The 23,233-nt window shown below is 32.8% G+C and overlaps 1 long non-coding RNA gene across 2 annotated transcripts; it reads left to right on the top strand.

The window, feature by feature from the left end:
* Window positions 1-2,349: 2,349 nt before the first annotated feature.
* LOC127714558 (uncharacterized) lies at window positions 2,350-14,898 on the top strand. 2 transcript variants are annotated; one of them, XR_007987782.1, is made up of 5 exons: window positions 2,350-3,580; window positions 4,374-4,466; window positions 9,326-9,499; window positions 11,068-11,175; window positions 14,691-14,898. It is a non-coding gene; the product is annotated as an uncharacterized LOC127714558 (long non-coding RNA). The 2 variants fall into 2 exon arrangements; XR_007987783.1 differs by having other exon boundaries at window positions 4,374-4,453.
* Window positions 14,899-23,233: the final 8,335 nt, after the last annotated feature.

The raw sequence follows: 23,233 nt of genomic DNA on the forward strand, positions 1-23,233 counted from the left end.
CTATTTTATTAAGTTGTGTTTCAAGCAAGCATTTGTGAAAACAGTACTATTTAAAGTATTTTTGGGCAAGATAGAAAATTACAGTACAGGGCCTTTTGGTGTAATGATGAAATTGAAAGAGGATACCAATTAAATTAATTTATAGCCAAAAATCTAATTAAACGAGAAAAGCCAGAGAATAAAAGATAAAACAACAATAACTTACCATTACACATAAACTGACTGATCCAGAAATTTTCATAAAGGGGGTGGGGGCACTGACTGTTAAAAAGCAGGCCTCACTAGTCATGCCAGTGGCGGATCCAGATATTTTCATAAGTGGGGCCCACTGACTGCCTAACTGAGGGTCCCGCTCTGGTCATGCTTCAGTGATTTCCTATATAATCAACCAAATACCCCCTGGCCCCCTCTAAATCCACCTCTGCATGCTTAAGTGATAATCCCTATACAATCAATCAAATTTTTCCCACAAAAAGGGGAGGGGCAGGGTGCACTGAATTCGCCTCTGTGTGCAACATGAACATCCAAAATACATGAATGAACTCAAGTAGTGATAGTAGTGAACAGTTCGGAACTTCCCGGGGCTGCTCAACATGTGGCAACCTACGTCTTAGTATAATTGCAAATTTAGTAAGTAAAATTTTGATTTGATTCGACATTTTGACAAACATGATAACATAAGGGACTGACGACATCATAAGATCGATGTAGGATAAAAAAACTTAAATCAAATAGTTTGGGGGTGGGGTGGGTGGGTAAAAATTGCTGCAAGTTTTGTTTATCCAACATCAATTTTACATATATATCAAATCAATTTTTCCCAAATTAAGTGAAAAAGGGGGGGGGGGGGGTCAGTGAATTATCCTACATTGAACTTTTGATGTCGACTCCTCCCTAAGATCTGGTGAGCTTTTCGTTGAATATAGGAGATAGTGATTAAAGTATTTGCAAGCAAAGTTCATAAGTTGAGAATTATAAAACAAAATATATTGTTTAACCTTGGACCAATAGATCAAGTCCAAAATTTAGCCATTTCAAGGATCGATCAGGGTGATTATGTAGCACTGGCTATTATAATACTTGTGTAGAACCTTGTATAGAGTAAATCAAGGAGGCAGTAGGAAAACTTATAAGATGTTTCCTAATAATCATGATTACAAAAGAACTTGACACGGATTCTTAACTGAAGGTCTGTCCGATTAGTAAAATTTCGAATGCACTTAAATGAATACATAAGTGACCCCCCCCCCCCCTTAAGTCTCCGCCAAGACTGATAGACTCCTTAAGCCAATTCTGTAACCAAGAGCATTCCTATGTTTATATTTTATTTATTATTGAGTTACTGTTTAACCTTTAGTTCTTCTCTGATTAGAGCTAGGATTTGTATAGTAATAATATACAAATCCTTGATAAGAGTAATCCTCGTTTGTCAATTTTCCATAATTCCGCCCCCCCCCCCCCTCGCTGAGCAGGGGCGGATCCAGAAATTTGGAAAGGGGGGGCGAAGTTTTAAAAAAAAATTTGGACCTTTTTGGGGCTAAAAAACATAAAATAAGTGTAAAATGCACTTTTTAAACGGTTCCTGGCGTGGGGCATGTATATTCTATAGTTGCTGCAAAGTGTAAGGGTTGGACATTTTTTATGCTGTATTCTCCCTATTGATTGTCTATCATAAAATGATAGTATGGATCCAAAGCTATGTACTGATATATTTGATGTGGGACTTGTCAGTAAAAAATAGACATGGAAAATTCTCGTTTGTTGTATGTTAAGTTAGCATAACCTCACAGATTTCTTGTTGTAAACAAGAAATACGCCGGGCTATTCGATGAAATTTACAATACAACCGACACGAGTTAAACAAGCAATTTTTATCCAAATGTTTGGTTGATATGTTTCACCCAACAAAATTAAGGGAGGTGAGGGGTTCCAAATCAACCAAAGGCTACGAATGAGTCCGAAATGACAACGAATTTATGAATGACGGTCGACAAATGGAGACATAAAGGCCACACTCAGCAGTCAGGTTGCAGTCTGGTCTTGAAAAAAGTATTCAATATATCAGTTCGGCGAAACAGACATTCCGGTCAGACATGCAAACCCCGGCCTCAAAAAAATACGCCCGTTTTTTATTCATCATGTTCATTTAATGCTAGATAATTCTGTTGGAAATTTTCGTTTCTAATAGCAAAAAAGTGGACAAGATTATTGTTTTCAATCCAGATACGGCCAGAATTTTTATTTAATGCAAAAATCAGAGTCAGATTTTTTTCTCTCAAATACCTTAGACTGCCTCCTCAAATCAAATGGTTCGTACCTTAGAGTTTAAATCTATCTAGAGCTTATACTGATTGGGGATCATTATTCAGCTATCATGTTATTTTTAAATAGGCTGGGGCGTTTGGGGTTAAACATGTTTTCATAGGTAAATAATATTTATTGCTGTCGATTTTTTTTCATGAGAGTGTAATAGAGTATTACTTTCTGTTTTGTTGAATTGTGAAATAGAAGTCACTACGTTCTTGCTCAATCCTGTGTCGCTTTGAAGGTATCATGGTTGTCATCCTCAGCCTAAGCAATGTGTTACTGTAATTTGAATTTCAAAATGACTGAGTGACGTTTTTTTGACGCACTGGTCAACTCCACCATAGCGAATCACATGACTTTGACATAATCAGTAAATACCAGCAAAAAATATCTTTATAAGTAAAGAATTGTCGCATAAAAATTAAATACACGGGAGATGGCAAAGTTCACGACGTCTAGTCTGATTAATCATTTTATAAAAAAAAAAAAAAAAAATCCAAGCAAAGGGGGGGGGGGGGCGTACGCCCTCTACACCCCCCTCTGGATCCGCCACTGTCAGCAAACAGTCTTGTATTTAATTCTGAATAGAACAAAATGTAAAATAAGTGAATAAGTTATAGATTAAATAATAAATAAATAATTAAATATTCTTTATTTAGTTTTTTCTTTATTCTCACTTCTTCCAGAGACATGTACGAATGTACATGTATGTCTCTGATTCTTCATGGTCTTATATTAAGGATTTGTAGAGTATACAAATCCTTGATTATAACAAAGGCATATAATACTCAGTGTACCACTTCTGAACTTTTTTGTAATTATTTTCTCTACTTAAATCCCCATTCTTGATTCCAGACCGGGTTCCGGACTAACTCTCATATACGTAAATGATCGTAAATGTACGAAAGCTTGACACGTCGAATACGAAAACCCGGAAATATTTTCTCCGTTGCCGTTTTTTATACTATGACGCAAAATCCATGGACGCTCGTCTGCTGTTGAATTCATGTTTTACAGTTTAACAAGGATTTGTATAGTGTCACTGTACAAATCCTTGAGTTTAAAGAATGGAAAGATATATTATAGTCAGATAGATAATACAAAGAACTCTAGTTTTTCAAAACCGATGGGTCAAAAAGTTATTAGTATGAACAGATAAATTGAAATGGGTTGCTTGTCGATTAACTGGAAGAAACCGGGGAACGAAAGAAATTTGTGTTTCTCTTAACGGATTACGTACCCAATATTTTGTACTTGGAAAGCGCAACGAAAGGTAAATATTATCATGTACATATTTAAGAAGATGCTAGTGCTATACTTTTCATGAAAAAAAATTTGACTTTATAAATGTCATCGCATGCAAACCCGAAAATCAGTCAAAGATTGTCAAGAACGGACGCAAGTCAACTCGACCCACTGGCAAAACGCCCTACTTTTTAAACAACACGCCTCCCTTTATAAAAATATCCCACTCTTGTTAAGGGAGCTACCATGTGAGTTTTATTGGGGGGTACTGGTAGGGGTGTGTTATTTGAAAAATATGCGGAACTGGAGTTCTGTCAACTTATAAGTTAAAAAAAGCTAGGATTTATGTAAAGAATTACCAGGAACGAATATAGTGAAAAATTAACTGGCAGGACAGAGATTTCAATTAAAAAAAATGCAGGATAACATTCTTATCCTAGCCCCCACCCCATAAAAATCAAGTGGTGGCTTCCTTACCAACTCGCCCCGCTTTTAAAAAAAATTGCCCCACTTATGAAAAGGGTTAAATCCGTAAAATATACTCCTGTCAACAATGGCAACTCGCCTAACTTGGGTAAAATCCAAATGAATATAGAATATAAAAAAAATAAAGGTCTGCCAACTCGCCCGTATTTACTTATCTACCCAGAAATTAGAAGACACTGATACAAAAAAATCGAAATTTAATATATGATATCTATTGATTTAAAATGATGTTTCACTTCTTAAAATATGATTGTAGATTCATTATTTATTATTAAATTATTATGTAATTTATGTATTTATTTATTGTATCATAATCTATTTGATTCTTTTTTTAGCTGACTCAAAATCATGCATGATGATGCTGTTTGGGCCCCCTGGTTGTACATAGGAAGTGGACTCCTCGAGAAGATGAAAGGTCTGCTTTACATGTATGTAATGTAAATATAAAAATAAGAAAATGCGGTGATTGCCAATGAAAAAAAATAGAGGAATTTTTAAAAGTGTAAATTCACTTGTTTTTCAATCCTAATAAATCTGTCATATTGTAATGATAATAATGTTTAAATTACGTAATTATTTTCAAAATAAAATATTGTTTACACCAATGAGAAAAGACAACTCTCCACCAGAAATCAAATGACATTGAAGTTAACAACAATAGGTCACTGTACATCCTTCAACAATGAGCAAAGCCAATACCGCATAGTCAGGTTTTAAAGACCCTATATGAGAATCACATATTTGTAAATCAATTCAAACCAGAAAACTAACAGACTAATTTATACAATGTAATATATAAAAAACAGAACCAAAAAAACAAAATATTATAAACAGCAACAAACGACAAACTGAACCACTGAATAACACTAACAGGCTTCTGACATGAGACAGACGCATTCAAAAGGTTGTGGTGGGGCTAGACTAGTAGTTTGTGGTACTAAACCAACCACCTTAGCTGGGATATTGGTGTGAAAAGGGCTTTTAAAGCAGATTTATACATCCCCAAAACTAAAAAGACTAAGTATAGATCTGAGAGTACTCCCAATTGCTAACAGCTAGTTCAAAGCCAATAACAACTTTCAAGGTACATGTATTTACCACCAAACCTTGTCAGTGTTCCCGCCTGCCCTAAATAGAAGGGCGGCCCGCCCTTGATGCCCTTACCCCCGCCCTTCTGCCCTCCAAAGTAAAAGAATGCACCCCTCTGCCTTTTCAAAAAAATAAAATTTCCAAATTTCATGCCTACCGGCGTTTCCGGTAAATTGTTACCTGATTGTGTAACACTAATTAACTGACAATGGGATTAAGTTAAATACCTAATGCTTTGGCAGTTTTATCACCTTTGTTAATGATTGTTTACTGCTAATTAGTGGATTTAAGATAATTGAACAAATACTAGATATTTAATACAGAATGAAATGTCCACATGTTATCCATTTGTAATGTTTATGTACAGCATGTACACCTGAAAAAATTTATTTCAGTAGGCATAACATAAAAAATAAAATCTTAAACAATTTTAAAGGCATGTATACATAGTTTTGACTTAATTGGTAAAAAATGTTTTGTTTCATAACCATGAGTATGAAATTTAAAGAAGAACCAAAGAAATTTGTACTTTGAACATAACAAGATTCACTTCCTGTTTTACTTCTTGTATTTTATAATCCTCCTGACATAGGAGCACTCAACAAATTTATTTTTAACAATGATGGAGAAAAAAGTAACTGTTTATACCTTCTGCAATATATTATTGCATCAATATAATATGATCATCTCCTGTCTCACCTGTTATATTTATAAAACTCCTTACCGAGGAGCACTTTGGTGTGCACTTAAAAATACTTTTTTGTAACAATTCAAATGATAATAAATAACTCTCAATAACATATATACTATATGTTTGAACAAGTAATTTAAATGTAGATAATTTAATTACATTAAACATTCAATTTTGCATGTATAACTCCATCTTTCAAAACTACTTGTTTATTTTTATAGACTGGTATAAGTAATAAAACATTGAAATTTCTGATGATTATTTTCCTTATCAAATGTACAAGTTTGTTTAGATTAACATCAAAATGATATGCTTTGCTTCATGGTATGATAATTTGATAAAAGAAAATTCTTATGGGAACCAACATCAAGAACACATTAATTTCTGAATATGGTTTAAATACAACTAATGTTCGACAGCTGAGCCTAGCAATATTCAAGGTAATTTATACACTGTCCAACATTGCCCTTAAAATCAGGGTTATAACGCTAAAGTGCCCTTTCAGACAACTAGCACCCTTCTGCCCTGAGATTCAAGCTGGAACACTGCTTGTCTCGTTTAGTCCATTTCTCAGATATTACCTTATATCAAATACTAGTTCAACTTTTGGTATAATTTAAACATTTTTGAATGACTTCAAATTTCAAAAAGTATCATGATTATTAAAATAACTTGATGATAAGTTGATGCCCAAAGATTGGCATTATAAATCATGACAGATTCAGAGATCCAATTATACATGTATATAACCGCTTTTGTTCATCCCTTCATTCAAGGGTCATATGGATTTTATATGATGGATTAGATCATTAGAACATTAAAATGATTAAATACTTTGATTTTTTATAGTCATTTTTATACGCCTGTCAAATTTTTTACGGGACATATTATGGTATACAAATGTCCGGCTTCCGGCCGTCTGTCTGTCTGTCTGTCTCTCTGGCGTCCACATGTCGCACTGTAACTTGAGAACCACTTATCCAAATTTAATGAAACTTAACATAGTCGTTTCTTATGATGGTCAAACTATCTGCATACTTTTTGGTGAAAATAAGATTTAAACTTTCGTAGTTACAAGACTTTATAGCTAAAACAGGGGTGTGTTTTTTTCACATGTCGCGCCGTATCTCAAAAAACATGTATTATTGTTGCTTAAAACTTTACACACTACTTATCTATATTAATCTTAAGATCTGTTTACTTTTTGGTGATGATTCAAAATTTTATTTTAGTTATTGAGTTTTTTGTAAAAAAGGGGGGTTTTCACATGTCGCGCCGTATCTCAGAAACTATTTATGATTATTGCATAAAACTTCACACACAAGACGACGGGTGTATCATGCGCTCGTGGCACAGCTGTTTATTAGCTTTTCTCATCACAAGGCGTCTGTCGTCGTTGTCCGTCGCTGTTAACTTTTACAAAAATCTTCTCTTCTGAAACTAGGGAGTCAAATTGAACCAAACTTGGCCACAAACATCAGTAGGATATTTAGTTAGAAATATGTGTCAGATGACCTCTCCTGCTAACTAACATGCCAACATGGCTAAAAATAGAACATAGGGGTAAAATGCAGTTTTTGGCTTATACATGTGTAGGACTCGGAGGTGCGATGGGGACGCTGCAGTGCGATGGTCCACGCCGAAGTGCGATGGTCCACGCCGAAGTGCGATGGTCCACGCCGAAGTGCGATGGTCCACGCCGAAGTGCGATGGTCCTTTCGATGAAGTGGGATGATTTTGCATGACGTTTGATATTGTGACGTTTTCAAATACAACGTTATGAAACAAATGGATTCACAGGCAGGAGAATAAGATTTGTAGATGAAGGTTTCGTACGTACTAAGGAAAGGAAACAGAATGAAACTAACGATTTAAGTCCCAAACAGTTTTGAGCATGTCTTGGTCTTATATAAAATTTGACTTCTCCTCAAGTTAACATCACATTATTTTGTGTGGCCAACTTTTAAAATAATAAATTAATTATTAGCAATGTTTTCGTTATATCAAGTAGCGATAATTTTGTTTTATTCTCGAAATGAATCCGGCATGCTTTGTAAGAAAACGGGCAATCTTGGTTATTTTATTTTGTTTAAAGTATTAATATTCTGCTATGGGTTAGGCCAAAAGAAACCCAAATGGTGCCAACTTGTTGTAATTCTCAGTTTCTGCTGCTTAGCGAAAAATCAGCTAATTCTCAAGCTAATGACAGAACAAGCGTCATGTCTCACTATATGTCAAGCATAAATGTAATCGGTAGTTTTTATTTCTTAAAAACTGTTATGATTTATTAAATAAATAGATGCATGAGTGTTGTGAGAAATTTCGTAGCTACTGACATGACAAGAACAAGTTACTAGTATATTTGATAAAATTAAATGTATCCTGCTTAGTTAGTACTACAAAGAGCGCTGTGCTATACCCGTTTTATTTTTTATCGCACTTGAATGCTCATTATAAAAACAATGTCCCCCAACTCGAATCCATTATACTTAATCTGAGCCATCCAGTCTATTTTCTGCCTCATACTGTTGTATACTAAGCAAAACATTAGCAAATTAAAAATTAAAGTCTTTATTTTGACCTGACCAGAAAACCTGGTCTTCCAAATGCGAGGCTAGCACATTAACCACTACACCCCCACATTTAAAAATGGGATTTCAACTTCAGACCATTGCATTTAGCTAGTATACACAACATCACAGTTAGACCATCGCACTTTAGCGTACCCACCAAACGCACTTCAGCATATCTAACAACAAGTTAGTGTCACAATGGACCATTACACTTCAGCGTGTTAACCAACGCACATCAGCATGGACCATCGCACTTCGGCGTGACCATCGCAGTTCGGAGTACCATCGCAGTTCCGAGTCCTACACATGTATCTCTGAGACTAAAGCATTCAGAGCAAATCTGACGTGGGGTTAAAACGTTCACCAGGTTAAGTTCTATCTGCTATGAAATTTTTAGACAAATCAGACAACCTGTTGTTGGGTTGCTGCCCCTGAATTGGTAATTTTAGGGAAATTTTGCAGTTTTTGGTAATTATCTTGAATATTATTAGAGATAGAGATAAACTGTAAACAGAAATAATGTTCAGCAAAGTAAGATCTACAAATAAGTCGACAGGACCAAAATTGTCAATTGACCTTTTAAGGAGTTATTGCCCTTTATAGTCAATTTTATTAACCATTTTTCGTAAATTTTTGTAATCTTTTACTAAAATCTTCTCTAAAACTGCTCGGCCAAATTTAACCATACTTGGCCACAATCATTATTGGGGTATCTAATACTATTTATTATGATTTAAACGTTATTTTACATGATTTCCAAAACCACAGTGGATACTGGTGAGTGACTGAGGCTCTTGGAAGCCTCTATTTTTTCAGGGAAAGTTTGTTGGTCTAGTTTTAAAAGATCAAACTAAGCCAATTTTGCCGGATCAAATATTAAGGGCAATTTTGGCAGATATTATAACTTCATTTCATTAACCATTATTTCTTTTAGCATTTTCAATGAAAGTACAAGTACTTTGAGAAATAGGAGAAGCTAAGCAACAGAACAGAATTCATTTGGGTCATTGATGTCTAGATTATATAGTGGATTCATAGATTGTCATATTGATTTATGTGCATATGAGCACAGAGGAGCAGTAGTCAATGAATAATTTTGTGATGAGAGGTATGTTATTAAAATGATGACTTTATTTGAATATTTTTTTCTTGTCAGACTCGGTACATCATGTACATGTAGTTTCCAAGATTTTTTTAAAGTTTGAGGTCATAGAGTTCAAAGTTTTGATTCTTGTTGTGGGCAAGTCGAAAATTATCCATGTTAGAAGTGACAAATTATTTTTTTTACAAAACCGTAAACAATTTGTTGATATTCGTGATGAGGTCAGTTTAAGGAAACCAAGAAATAACTTATGGTAAAGTCATTAATATTGTGCAGTTGTAGTAATAATACTCCATAGTACTTAACTTAAATGTTGACAAGTTTCTGATTCCTTGATACAGGTCTGAATTTGGATTGTAAATAAATATTTGACACATTATAGTTTTCTGAATAAATGTAGTCAAAGAACTTGACATTGGTTACACAGCTACTTTTGCATAGCTACTATTTCTGTACCAAAATTATGTAGTACTGGAAATCTACTTTTAATATTTAGTACCATTTTGTTACTTTAAAATTATCATGATATTAAGTTCCTGTATTTTACAGTACTTGATTTGTACATGAAATTTAAGTACTACAGTTTTTTATTCATGTTATTACACCGTTACATTTTCAGCATTTTGATAGTTTGTCTATTTCAAATCTCTTAAAGTTATGATTTTCAAACATGGAATATTATGATCACTGTGGGTATTATTTCTGTACCAAAATTTTTAGTACAAAACAAGTACTGTAAAATACTGGTACCGTACCTAAATATTACAATAATTTTTAAGTAAAGAAGTAGTACTAAATATTAAAAGTAAATGTCCGGTACTAAAGATTTTTAGTACAGAAATAGAGTAAAAAGGATAAGAATGTACGAAAAATACTCTGGTTACCAACCAATCAAAATCCGGCATTACTATGTAAGGTTGAATTTATAAGGAAAATTGCATTGCAAGCAATCCCAAACAGGCCTACATTTCTTGTATATGAATTATGAAAAAGTTTAAAAGAACAAACAATTTTTTTATACAACCACAATATGGGGTCGTATACTGCTACACAGTATACTGCTATCACATTGTTGTCCTTTAAAGACATTTGGTTTCTGGACAAAAAACTTTAGTTTAAGTGTATATGGTACTCTTTAATCTAAAGATTCAATACCCAGTGGTGGATCCAGAAATTTCCCCCCTATAATGTGTCAAATATTTGATTACAATCCAAAGTCAGACTTATATCAAACTTGAATATTGTGTTCATTTTTACCCCAACTGTTCAGGGTTCGTTTCCAGCTTTGCTTGGGAAACCGTTTATTGAAGTTTATTTTGCTTTTTGACAGAAAATTTATCCATTGCCAAGGTACACTGAAAGGTTTTTCTTTTATTAAAATATGCACATATATTTATATTAATTTTTTATAAGCTTAACTGTTGATCTTCTTTCTGTTGTTTGCTTACATTTTGTTTCAATTCACTCAAAAGTAAAAGTATATAGTAAAGGTATAAATTAGTGAGCATCAATTCATACTACATGTAGTTTTTGTCTGGACTTCTTGATTAAATTATTTATATATACAATTTTAGCTTGTTACCAAATGAAAGGAAAGTACAGTATTGACAATGATTGATATAACTGGTGAACATGTATGTCATGTAGGTGTGAATGTCCTGCAAAAAAGAACTGATATCAAAGTAAGTTCATCTGTAGAATTGCAGTTAATTTAAATAATTTGATGTTATCTACCTAAAACTGTTTCAAGTATAACTGTACCTGTACACTGTTGCTTATTTTTCTCACTTTCCCATGTAATGTATGCATCAAGGCATCATTACTTTGGCCCTTCTACTGCTCCATTACACACACACTTGAGATGTCAGAAGTTCAAACTATCATAGCATTTACATTTCAAACTTACACAGCTACAATAGTACAAGTAATCTTGATGTACAGTTCTAAAGATGCATATCGAATGTGCATCTGTAAAGCTGTATATAAACTGTACAGCTGTAAAGCTGTATATCAACTCTACAGTTTACAAACAGTTTTACAGATGTACAGTTTATATACAGCTTAACAGCTGTACAGTTGATATACAGCTTTACAGATGTACAGTTTATATACAGCTTTACAGCTGTACAGTTGATATACAGCTTTACAGATGTACAGTTTATATACAGCTTTATAGCTGTACAGTTAATATACAGCTTTACAGATGTACATTCGATATGCATCTTGAGAACTGTACATCAAGATTACTTGTACTAAAGTAGCTGTGATATAGACATCAATCTTATTCTACGAGAAGAGAAAAAGGGGGGGGCGGGAGGAATCAGAATCAAAGGCATGTATAATAGATGTGCCATTTGACTTTGGTACACTCAAAATGATTGCTACTACCTTGACAATGTCCAGTACGGGGTGACATCCTCCGCTATTGCTTGCAATAGCAAATTGAGTGTTAGAATAACCTTAATCGCCATTCATTTTTTCTGGTGTAAGAAGAGGAAATAGAGTATATTTCTCAATCTTACGTGAAAAATTGTGGGTTAGATATTTGACACTGAACAGCACAAAACGTATAGACAAGGAATAAACCAATGCAAAATGTGTCATTTTAGGCTATACAAAGTATTGATCAATCAATCAAATCATGATTAAAGTGATCAAATCATGATAAGAGATCAATCAATCAAGTTTTGATATCAAACAAGTAATTAATCAAGTGCAGAATTCGAAAAAAAAACGTCCCCTCACCTTTTACAAACTGTCAATCAGTCGATCAATCAATCAATCAAACGATCGATCAATCAATCGATTGATTGATCAATCATGATCACAAACCATCAATCAACCAATCCACATATCTTTTCTGATCAATTTATGAAAGAAAATACCTTTAATTCGCTTTTGAACAATCGACTTTTGCGTATTATTATGTCACCCCTTTGATAAAAGGGGGGACATATTGTTATTCTACGAATTATTCTTCCACACTTTTTGTCCAGCTTAGTTCTCGGAGATGACTTGACATACATTGATAAAACTGCTCCATAATGACAATCCCCATGTGCAGATGTGCACTTTGGGTTTGGAATTTTCAAGATGGCTGCCGTTACCATGGAAATGGCAAAAATGTGAAAAACCGAAAAATGGTCCAAATTAAATGAAACTTTATAGCTGTACAGTTAATATACAGCTTTACAGATGTACATTCGATATGCATCTTGAGAACTGTACATCAAGATTACTTGTACTAAAGTAGCTGTGTACCTAGTCAGACTGGCCTATATTATGTATTGATAAGTTGTTATCATTTAGAATACATAAAATATTTGCCACTGGACATTAAAATAAGCAAAAAAAATCCACCAATTAATGATTTTGCATTATCAGAATGAATTTGCAAACATATAGCAATCAGATTATGTACATGGATAAACCTTGGAGCTTTTTCAATGAACCAGGTTTAACCAGCATATAAATATAAAAAGATGAGGTATGATCCTCAATGTGTCATTTAAAAGAACAAAGGACATTATTATTTATATAATATAATGCTATTTCACACTTTCAATTTTGTTTTTTGATCAGAATGTTTTTTTTGTCAAAACATAGCCATAAGTATTTCTATTCTTGGCAGCATTGTCAACGATTTGTATAAAGCTTTATATTTTAGAAGGTAGAAGACCTGGCCTTGAAGTCATAAAACTTTTGAGTCAGATTTTTGTACTCATACTCCAAAATCAACCAATCAAAATGTTTGATTTCATGTTTCGAGCATAATTTTTGTGCTCCAAGCACTGAGCAAAGTTTTATGACTTCAACCCCTGGACTTCATATCTTGTTTGCAGAGGCTTATGTTACAAAGATTCTGTCTGTCATATGTCCATTGTCCTCGACCTCATTTTCATGGTTCAATAACTGCTTGAAAAAAATATATAGTTCTTTTGTCATGTGAATTTCTCACTTATGACATGTATGAGTTATAGGATATTATAACTATATTTGGTATATGGGTTCCTTGCAACATCTACATGTCTGTTAGAAGGGTTCACCTGACTTCTTCTTCACTTTTTTGATCAGTGACAAGGTCCATTTCTCAAATCCTATAAGCAGTAGGTCAACTGTACATGTATTTCAGTCTGGCAAGTCAGTCTGGCAGGTTTCATCTGATCTTGGGTATGACCTCATTTCATTTATCAATGTTAAGTTTTTGTATTTTTGCTGATTTTCAAGTACTACAAGCTTAAATATTAATAATAGGTCAACTATATTTGGTGTATAAAAAAATCGTTTGGTGTAGATGTCTGTCTGATAGGATTTATCCGACCTTCACCTCATGGTCAAAGATCTGTAAAGTGTTAAGATTTTGTGATACTTTTAGTAATTTTACCTTTATCTTAAAGAATTTCAACATAAAATAAATGGTCAGCATGTGCACTCTAAGTCTTGTTGCCTATGAGTTGTACGCTTAACATGCTTTGACAATTTTGTAAATACTGGTTCAACCTACAGCTTGTATTTAATAGAGGCTCTTCCAAGTTACGGGTATGGTAGTTTGATCAAAATTCCTTCATTGTTTGATTAATCTATTGATACTGTTTCTGCACATTGATATATGAGTACACACACAACTTTGTTATAAGATTTCATAAAAGGAAAGTAAAAGGAAAGGCTTACATTAGTTTGACAGCAACCTTACAACAAAAAGTACAATAAACATGGACATGACAGCAGTTTTTATACAACCGCCAAAAATCACATCATCGTCCGAAATTAAAAAAAAAATTTCTTCAAATATTATTTGGGGGAGGGGTGTCAATTCGCAACAGCATAGTGTACTGCACAAAAGCAAAAAAATGAATATAAATTCAAATCATATAACCAATTCTAGTTCTTTGACTACATTTATTCTGTGTCAGAAACCTATTATTTGTCAAATACTTAATAACAATCCAAATTCAGACCTGTATCAAGTGCGAAAATTGTGTCCTTTTTTGCCCCATCTGTTCAGGGTTGGACCTCTGCTGTCCTATCCAGCTACACTCGGCAAAGCAATTTAATTTAACATGCTAAAACTCACAATATGTCATAGGCATATACTTTGTAGGCGGTTTGGGACCTCTTAAGTGTATTACACTATTAATTATTATAACATTACTTCATGGAAGTTAAATTTATATTATTTATGAATATTTTATTTCAGATACCATTCACAGTGAACATGGTGAAGAATAACCAATACCATGAATACAGGACATAGAAGACTACCTCACAAATATGGGAATTTTACAAAAAATACAACATTTAAATTTACAAAGAAGACATTTATTTTGACATTCATGGACTTTGAAAGTAAAGAAATTAGAATGTGAATAAAAATCCTTGGAAATAAAATTTTGAACTTTGAAGAAGATTGAAGATTATGTTTGTTCTAAGAAAGTTTTAAGAAAACAGATACATTCAAAACTGTAAAAAGGAAACAATACAATATTCACAATTACTCTTGAGATCAATTACTCTTGATATATAATTAAAAGATCATATAAAAGTAAGGAAATTTGGTTGAATTGCCAATGAGAAAAATAACCACCAGAGTTCAAATGATGTGATAGTGAGCAATTATAGGTCCTCCAACAATGAAAAAAAACCAACTATATAGTGTGCTATGAAAAGGTTTGGATATGACAAATAGAGAAAACTAAGAGCCTTATTTTAACAAGTTAATATATGAAAGCAAAATATGAACCAAAGACAAGCACTGAAATACTTATGATTATTGTTGATTTACTCTTGAATATTCATGTAGAATGTTTAAAAAGATTTTAAATCAAAGTTATCATCAATATTCAACTTGTTAAACAACAAGTCACTGTATGACAGAAAGTTCTATGCCAAAAACCTTGTATGTATTGCATCAGAAACAAATTTTAGATAGAACACTAGGAGACTATATTAGGGAATGCAGATAAAAAGTATCATCACCTTAAAATAAAGTATAGCATTTTGTCATTGACAGTTCCATCAAAAGTTTCAGCAATATAACTGTTACATAAAAATCAAACCATACAGGTATTTTTTTTCAAAATATCTCTATATAATAATATGCATAATATTAATAGACGTTATACGTCCGTGGTACAAAAAATCCGTATTACGGACGTGGTACTAAACATCCGTATTACGGACGTAGCATTATAAATCCGTATTACGGACGTTTAACGGATGTTTTACGGTTTGATACGGACGTATTATGGATGGGAAGCAACGGACGTTTTACGTCCGTGGTACTATTCGTCCGTAGGTTTTCCGTATAATACGGACGTATTACGGATTTTTTACGGACGTAATACGTCCGTAGCTATTTTACCTGTGTACGACTGTTTATCCTGGCTTCAATTCTCCTATTTTGGAGCACCAGTGTAGTAGCTGAAAGGAATGGAAGATGAAAAAACTCAAGGAGCCTGTAATTTGCGTCCTTCATTTACGAACATGTTGAAAAATAACATTTACTTGTTTAAATATGACACACACAAAGACCAGTAACAGTGCCAGTATAATAATGATGTCGAAATGATCTAGGTAATTTTACTATGTGAGGAAAGTAAAAACAAAAGGAATTTAAACTATATCACCGTGGTATACACAACAAACTGTCTCCAAGGTATTTAAAAGGATCAATATAATTATGTGTGTGAATTAAGATAACATTCACACATGAAATAACCATGTGTAACCATACAGGTAAAACATGTCTTCAATCTAGTCAATACAGGTAAATAGAGATTAAGTCAGGTGTCATTAGCCATGTTTGATTGTTTATTTTTATAAATTCTGATGATATGAGGTTTACAATTTATAATCAGCAGTTGACCTAAAAACCAGCACAACATAATATTATCAAATTGATATGAAAATGTAGTTATAGTGAGAATTGCGAAATTTACAAAGATCTGTTTATGATATAGTTCTAAATACTTTATTTCTAAATTTCCATGTTTTTTTTTATCTTTGAAATAGTAGATGTTAGAGATGATATACCAGACGTTTTAATGTCCAATGATCATCAATTCATTTTGTACAGTAAATCGATTTATTATATTATTATGTTTTAAAGTGAATGAAGAAACTTGTAATTATTGAAACAGTTTATGTTTCCGGATTACACTTTAAGGTTAACTGAACAAGCCAATGGTTATTGTTGATGATTACTGGAATAACACAAAATGGCACAGGCTGCTGCGTCGACTTGTGAAATCTGCGTCGGTGGACCGAGTGAACATTATTGTCAGCAGTGTGATCAGTTATTTTGCGAAAATTGTAAGTTATCTCATTTGCGTACAAAGATGAGTAAAAACCACACGTTTTTAAGTGGACCAAACATCAACAAGGAAGACAAACTACTTTGTACAGAACACGAAGAAATGTTCTTATTCTACTGCCATGATTGTGATACTCCTGTGTGTAGAATTTGCTCCGTAAAGAATCACAGCCGTCATCTTATGACTGACCTTACTGAATCAACGTTGAAACTTAAATATGAACTGGTTAAGAACATTGAATCAAAAGTAGCGACCTCCAAATTAAACCTTAGAAAAATTGAGACTGATACACAAGCCTACCGTGATGAAGTCAAAGCTGTCATCAAAACCATAACTGAAGAAGGGAATAACTGGAAAAAACTGATTGATAAAAAAGTAGATAACTTTGTTAAGCTAGTGCAGGATGGGGAACAGAAAGCATTACACAATATGTCCGCACTTACCAAAGTTTGTCGTGGAGTTTTTGAAAACTGTCAACAATGGCAAAAGAGCATCAAGGAAATGGAAATACTAGCAGATGTACTATTGTTACGAAAGCTGAAACATCTAAAACTTGATGTTGACAATATAGATTTAAAACAAGTTCCAGAAAGGTCTTCTGTGTCATACAGAAACAAGAGTATTCAGGCACAGAAATAGGCAGCCTATTCGGAGAGTTGCAATATCGGTAAGTTATCGATTCATAAAACAGGGATAATTATGGTGTTAAACATTGTACTGGTATGATAAATATTTGTTTGCAATTCATGATTTCCCTCCAGTTTGAAAGTGTCTTGTATCAAGAAAAAGAGAGGCAAAAGATACAAAATGGACATTCAAACTCATAAGACAAAAATAAACTGACAACACCATGGCAAACAACTTAAAAAGACCAAAAGATAAACAATAGTGCACAAAATAAGGATACAGTAATACACCAACATTAATCCGTTGAAAATTAACTTATATCTTCAAAGGCAAACAATTCAAAGCACTGTTTCCATTGGCTGTTAGTAAAACAGTGGTATAGTTTTATGATTGATACTGAAGACATCAGGAAAGGGGGATTGCGCGGGATTGTTTAAAACAGAAATTGAGTACACTTAATTTGATGAAACAGAGGTTTTTAATTGTCTTACATCGGTTGAACAGTAGCTTACTTAAAATTTACATTACTTATATGAGACGTAACGGTATAGAGGGGTAGTCACATAAACAAACAAATTTGAAAACACACAGTTTGATAGAGTGACACAAAATAAATTTAACATCTGGGATTGCAGCTTTAAATTCAATACACAGTCAAACTTGTAATTGGACATCAGTAAAATACCGCCGCCTTCATTTAATTGTAGCACTTTTAAACAGCAATTTGTATTGAAAGGTCGTCTTTTTGTGGTTCCACTTTAATAATACATATCAATTTTAAGCCTCCATTTCAAAGTGTACCATCTTATAAGGTAAATTTAAATTATTTTGTTCCGATCATGACGTTTATTTACGTGTCTGTCTTTATTGGTCATTACTTTTTTTCATGGAAAAATATGTAACATTGTTTTTTTAAATAAATGTTGAGTCTTTTCAAAGCGAAAGTTTAAAGAAATCAACATCGCTACGCACAGCTGAAAATCGATGGAGTAAGATTATCGGTGTATGGTTCTTTGTACCTATATATGTCTTCGACATATTTGGGTATGAGAGTTCCTTTTTTTAAGTATATCATGAATATCAAGAATATGCAAATGAAGCATCCACTGTTAAACATACTATTACAATTGTTCTAGAACTAAAGTCGGACTTCTAGTAACCGAATGATTTATCATTTGTGTAGTCAATGCTTCATGCACCACATAAATACGCTACCTGTCATTTATGTTTAATTATTTAATTAAGAAATAGTGTCCGAAATGGAGTTGTACATTCTTGTTATGTTTTGTGGGTATAAAAAAATGGCAAAATCAAAACCTCAAACACATCAAATGAATGGAAAACAACTGTCATATTGCTGGATTGGTACAGGCATTTCGTTATGTAGAAAAGTGTGGTAAAAGCCTGTTTTTATATCTAGAAAAACATCTCACTTGTAAGACAGTCGCATAACATTCCATATACAGAAAGCAATGGGTGAACAAAACAAACATATAAGAACTCACATACTTAAAAAGTAAAATATCAAAAATACCGAACTCTCAGGAAAATTAAAATGGGAAAGTCGTTTATCAAATGGAAAAATCAAAAGCTCAGACACATCAAACGAATGGAAAACAACTGTAATATTCCTGACTTGGTACGGGCATTTTCCTATGTAGAAAATGATGGACTAAACCTGGTTGTATAGCTAGCAAAAATCTCACTTGTGTGACAGTCGTAAAACATGCCATTATATTGAAAACGATGTGTGAACAAAACCAACAGACATAATAGGTAAAAATGTAAAAAAAAAAATAGGGGCACAGCAGTCAGCATTGTAACATAATCATAATCACTATAACATAAACAAATATGTCAACAAAGAAATACAAATGACATAAAGACAAAGCACATACGCAAAAATGAAAGACAAGAATACAAAAAATGACCATAGCACAATAACACATTGGCAGGAGTAATCAGTATCGAGCCACGCCAAAAGAAAATTACCAAAAATGGACTAAACAGTAAAGGTTACAAATTTGCACAGACAAATAAAGAACACTATAGTACGTAATTAAAATGATCAACAACGTCAGTACATATAATCTATTTTGAAGTGGTATTTTTGTTTTTTAAAGAGTCAGTAAAGCGCCCATGGAAAACATTGAAGACATAGTGTATACTACCTTATAGCAAAGTTTACTTTAGCTGATTTTGGATATTCTTTTAAGGTTTCTTTTTTTGTCATGTAGTTTCTAACGTTTACACTTTTTTTTATAAATTCCCTGGATTTCTAATGGTTATGTGTGAGCTCTTTTGATATTAATGTCACTTATCTTGCTGTAGTTGTCCAGGAGGTAGTTTCTATTATATATAATATTAATGTTTTTCTCTGAGCGAATGAGTAATTTTGTATTTTAAAAACAGGATTTCATTTGTTTACAATACACAGACAATTCTAGTAAAGAAAGCAAAATGTTCGGGAAAAACTAGTCGATGACTCTTAACGTTTCGTTAACAACCAATTTTAAGTATATTTGATGACATTTTCGGAACAAGCTTTCTCTTTCAATTTTATTGATTTACATACGTTTGATGTTAATGATAGAAAAGGATATTTTCCTGCGTAGACTAATACTGTGTTATGTTTTATCATGTCCCTTCTTAATCTTTCAATTCTTTTAAAGTAGAAAATATTGAAAATTGAGAATACGTTAAAAAGTAAAAATAAAAAGCAAAAATCACACTATCGTCCGAAAAATAAGGTATCTGGGTATCAATATGTAAACACAAAATAATCATTTGCCCCTTTGTTGAAATGGTAGTGGTACTTGAACGACATGAGATAACACTCTTTGTAACCTCATTGATTTAGTGGTGTGTTTCCAAGAAGTTATTTTGTAAATTAAGTCGGAGGATTGACTTCAGAATGTAGAGACATCTTGATCTGACATTTTTTTTTTTAATTGCATTGAACCGTTAGTCCAGTAGTATCTGTTTAAGAACACAACGTACAAACACGCGTCTCTTCTTCTATAGTTTAAGATGCGTGACTTCTCAAAAACACTTAATAAGAAAAGAAAACGTCATTTTATTTTGCAGTAAGGAACCTGAAACACGGAAGTACGGGTATGTATTAAAGTCATAATTCTGTTCATTGCTTAAACATTGTGAAGATTGTTTTTTTTTACAAACAGAACTGAATAGCTGAAGTACTAAATTATTTTTCGCGGAATACTTCAGTCTATGAGAAATACAGTTTTTTATATAAAAACACTGGCATATAGATGAAACTTCAGTGACCCAATAGCTAATATTGCTCACTTCAGAGTATCTTTAGTTAAATGAAAGCGTTTCCCCTTCTATCAGTTATGTGAAAGAGAATGATAGATAAGGGTAGACTATGAATGAGTTAAGTATCCTTAAGAAATAGACATATTTTCTGATTCCTCGTCTGTTTATAAAACCGAAGTATCCTTAATGACTGGAGCCTTTCGGTCTTGCTAATATAGCGTTGACATGTAAGATTTCAGCTACATCTGCATAATCATGATGCGCCAAAACTAATCATGTCCATGACAAAACATGGTTTGATGTTTGTTAACAAATAATAAATGAGAAGTGATTGTAACTTTAAACGCTGATCCATCTATACTCCCATACTTCAACAAGTTATCATACCCTATAACGCAAAAAGGTTTTCTGAAAAATAGCGAAATCTTAATAAAATATTGAGATATCTTAAAATCTGAAATGTATGTTTTTTTGTGTCAATGCAATTTGTTCATACATTGTACAATATGCACATGCTATGCATAAGACTGTAGACTGTTAGGTTTTTTTCCTCAACCTGGATTATCTTTCTGATTTAATCTTTCAATTCTTTTAAAGTAGAAAATATTTAAAATTAAGAATACTTTAAAAAGTAAAAATAAAAAGCAAAAATCACACTATCCTCAGAAAATAAGGTATCTGGGTATCAATATGTAAACACAAAATAATCATTTGCCCCTTTGTTGGAATGGTAGTGGTATTTGAACGACATGAGATAACACTCTTTGTAACCTCATTGATTTAGTGGTGTGTTTCCAAGAAGTTATTTTGTAATTAAGTCGGAGGATTGACTTCAGAATGTAGAGACATCTTGATGTGACATTTTTTTTTATTAATTTCATTGAACCGTTAGTCCTCCAGTAATTTTTGTTTTAAGAACACAATGACAAACACGCGTCTATTCTGCTATAGCTTAGGATGCGTGACTTCTCAAAAACACTTAATAAGAAAAGAATATGTCATTTTATTTTTGAGTAAGGAACCTGAAACATGGAAGTACAGGTATGCATTAAAGTTATAATTCTGTTCATTGCTTAAACATTGTGAAAATTGTTTTTTTTTACAAACAGAACTGAATCGCTGAAGTATTTAATTATTCTTGGCGGAATACTTCAGTCTATGTGAAATAAAGTTTTTTATATGAAAGCATTGGTATATTGATGAAACTTCAGTGACCCAATAGCTAATAGTGCGCCCTTCAGAGCATCTTTAGTTTAAAGTAAGCGTTTCCCCTTCTATCAATTACGTGAAAAAGAATGATAGAAAGAGTAGACTATGAATGAGTTAAGTATCATTAAGGAATATACATATTCTGTGATTTCTTCTTCTGTTTAAAAAGCCGAAGTATCTTAAATGACTGGAACCTTTCGGTCTCGCTAATCCAGCGTTGACCTGTAAGAACTCAGCTACATCTGCATAATCATGATGCGCCAAAACTAATCATGTCCATGACAAAACATGGTTTGTTGTTTGTTAACAAATAATAAATGAGAAGTGATTGTAACTTTAAACGGTGATCCATCTATACTCTCATACTTCAACAAGTAATCATACCCTATAACCGAAAAAGTTTTTTTCTGAAAAATCGCGTAATCTTAATGAAATATTGAGTGATCTTAAAATCTGAAATGCATGTTTTTGTGTTTCAATGCAATTTGTTCATACATTGTACAATATGCACATGCTATGCATAAGACTGTAGAATGATAGATAAGAATAGACTATGAATGAGTTAAATATCATTAAGGAATGGACATTTTTTTTCTGATTTCTTCGTCTGTTTAAAAAGCCGAAGTATCTTTAATGACTGGAGCCTTTTGGTCTTGCTAATATAGCGTTGACATGTAAGATCTCAGCTACATCTGCATAATCATGATGCGCCAAAACTAATCATGTTCATGACAAAACAGGGTTTGTTGTTTATTAACAAATAATAAATGAGAAGTGATTGTAAATTTAAACGCTGATCCATCTATACTCTCATACTTCAACAAGTTTTCATACGCTATAACGCAAAAAGGTTTTCTAAAAAATCACGAAATCTTAATGAAATATTGAGTGATCTTAAAATATGAAATGCATGTTTTGTGTTTCAATGCAATTTGTTCATACATTGTACAATATGCACTTGTTATGCATAAGACTGTAGACTGTTAAGATTTTTTCCGCAACCTGGATTATCTTTCTGATTTAATCTTTTAATTTTTTTAAAGTAGAAAATATTTAAAATTGAGAACTCTAAAAAAAGTAAAAAAAAAAACAAAAATCACACTATCGTCAGAAAAATAAGGTATCTGGGTATCAATATGTAAACACAAAATAATCATTTGCCCCTTTTTTGAATGGTAGTGGTATTTTAACGACTTAAGATAACTCTCTTTTTAACCTCATTTATTTAGTGGTGTGTTTCCAAGAAGTTATTTTGTAAATTAAATCGGAGGTTTGACTTCAGAATGTAGAGACACCTTGATGTGACATTTTG

Source organism: Mytilus californianus, unplaced genomic scaffold (genome assembly GCF_021869535.1).
Source record: "Mytilus californianus isolate M0D057914Y unplaced genomic scaffold, xbMytCali1.0.p SCAF_9, whole genome shotgun sequence".
Taxonomy (NCBI): domain Eukaryota; kingdom Metazoa; phylum Mollusca; class Bivalvia; order Mytilida; family Mytilidae; genus Mytilus; species Mytilus californianus.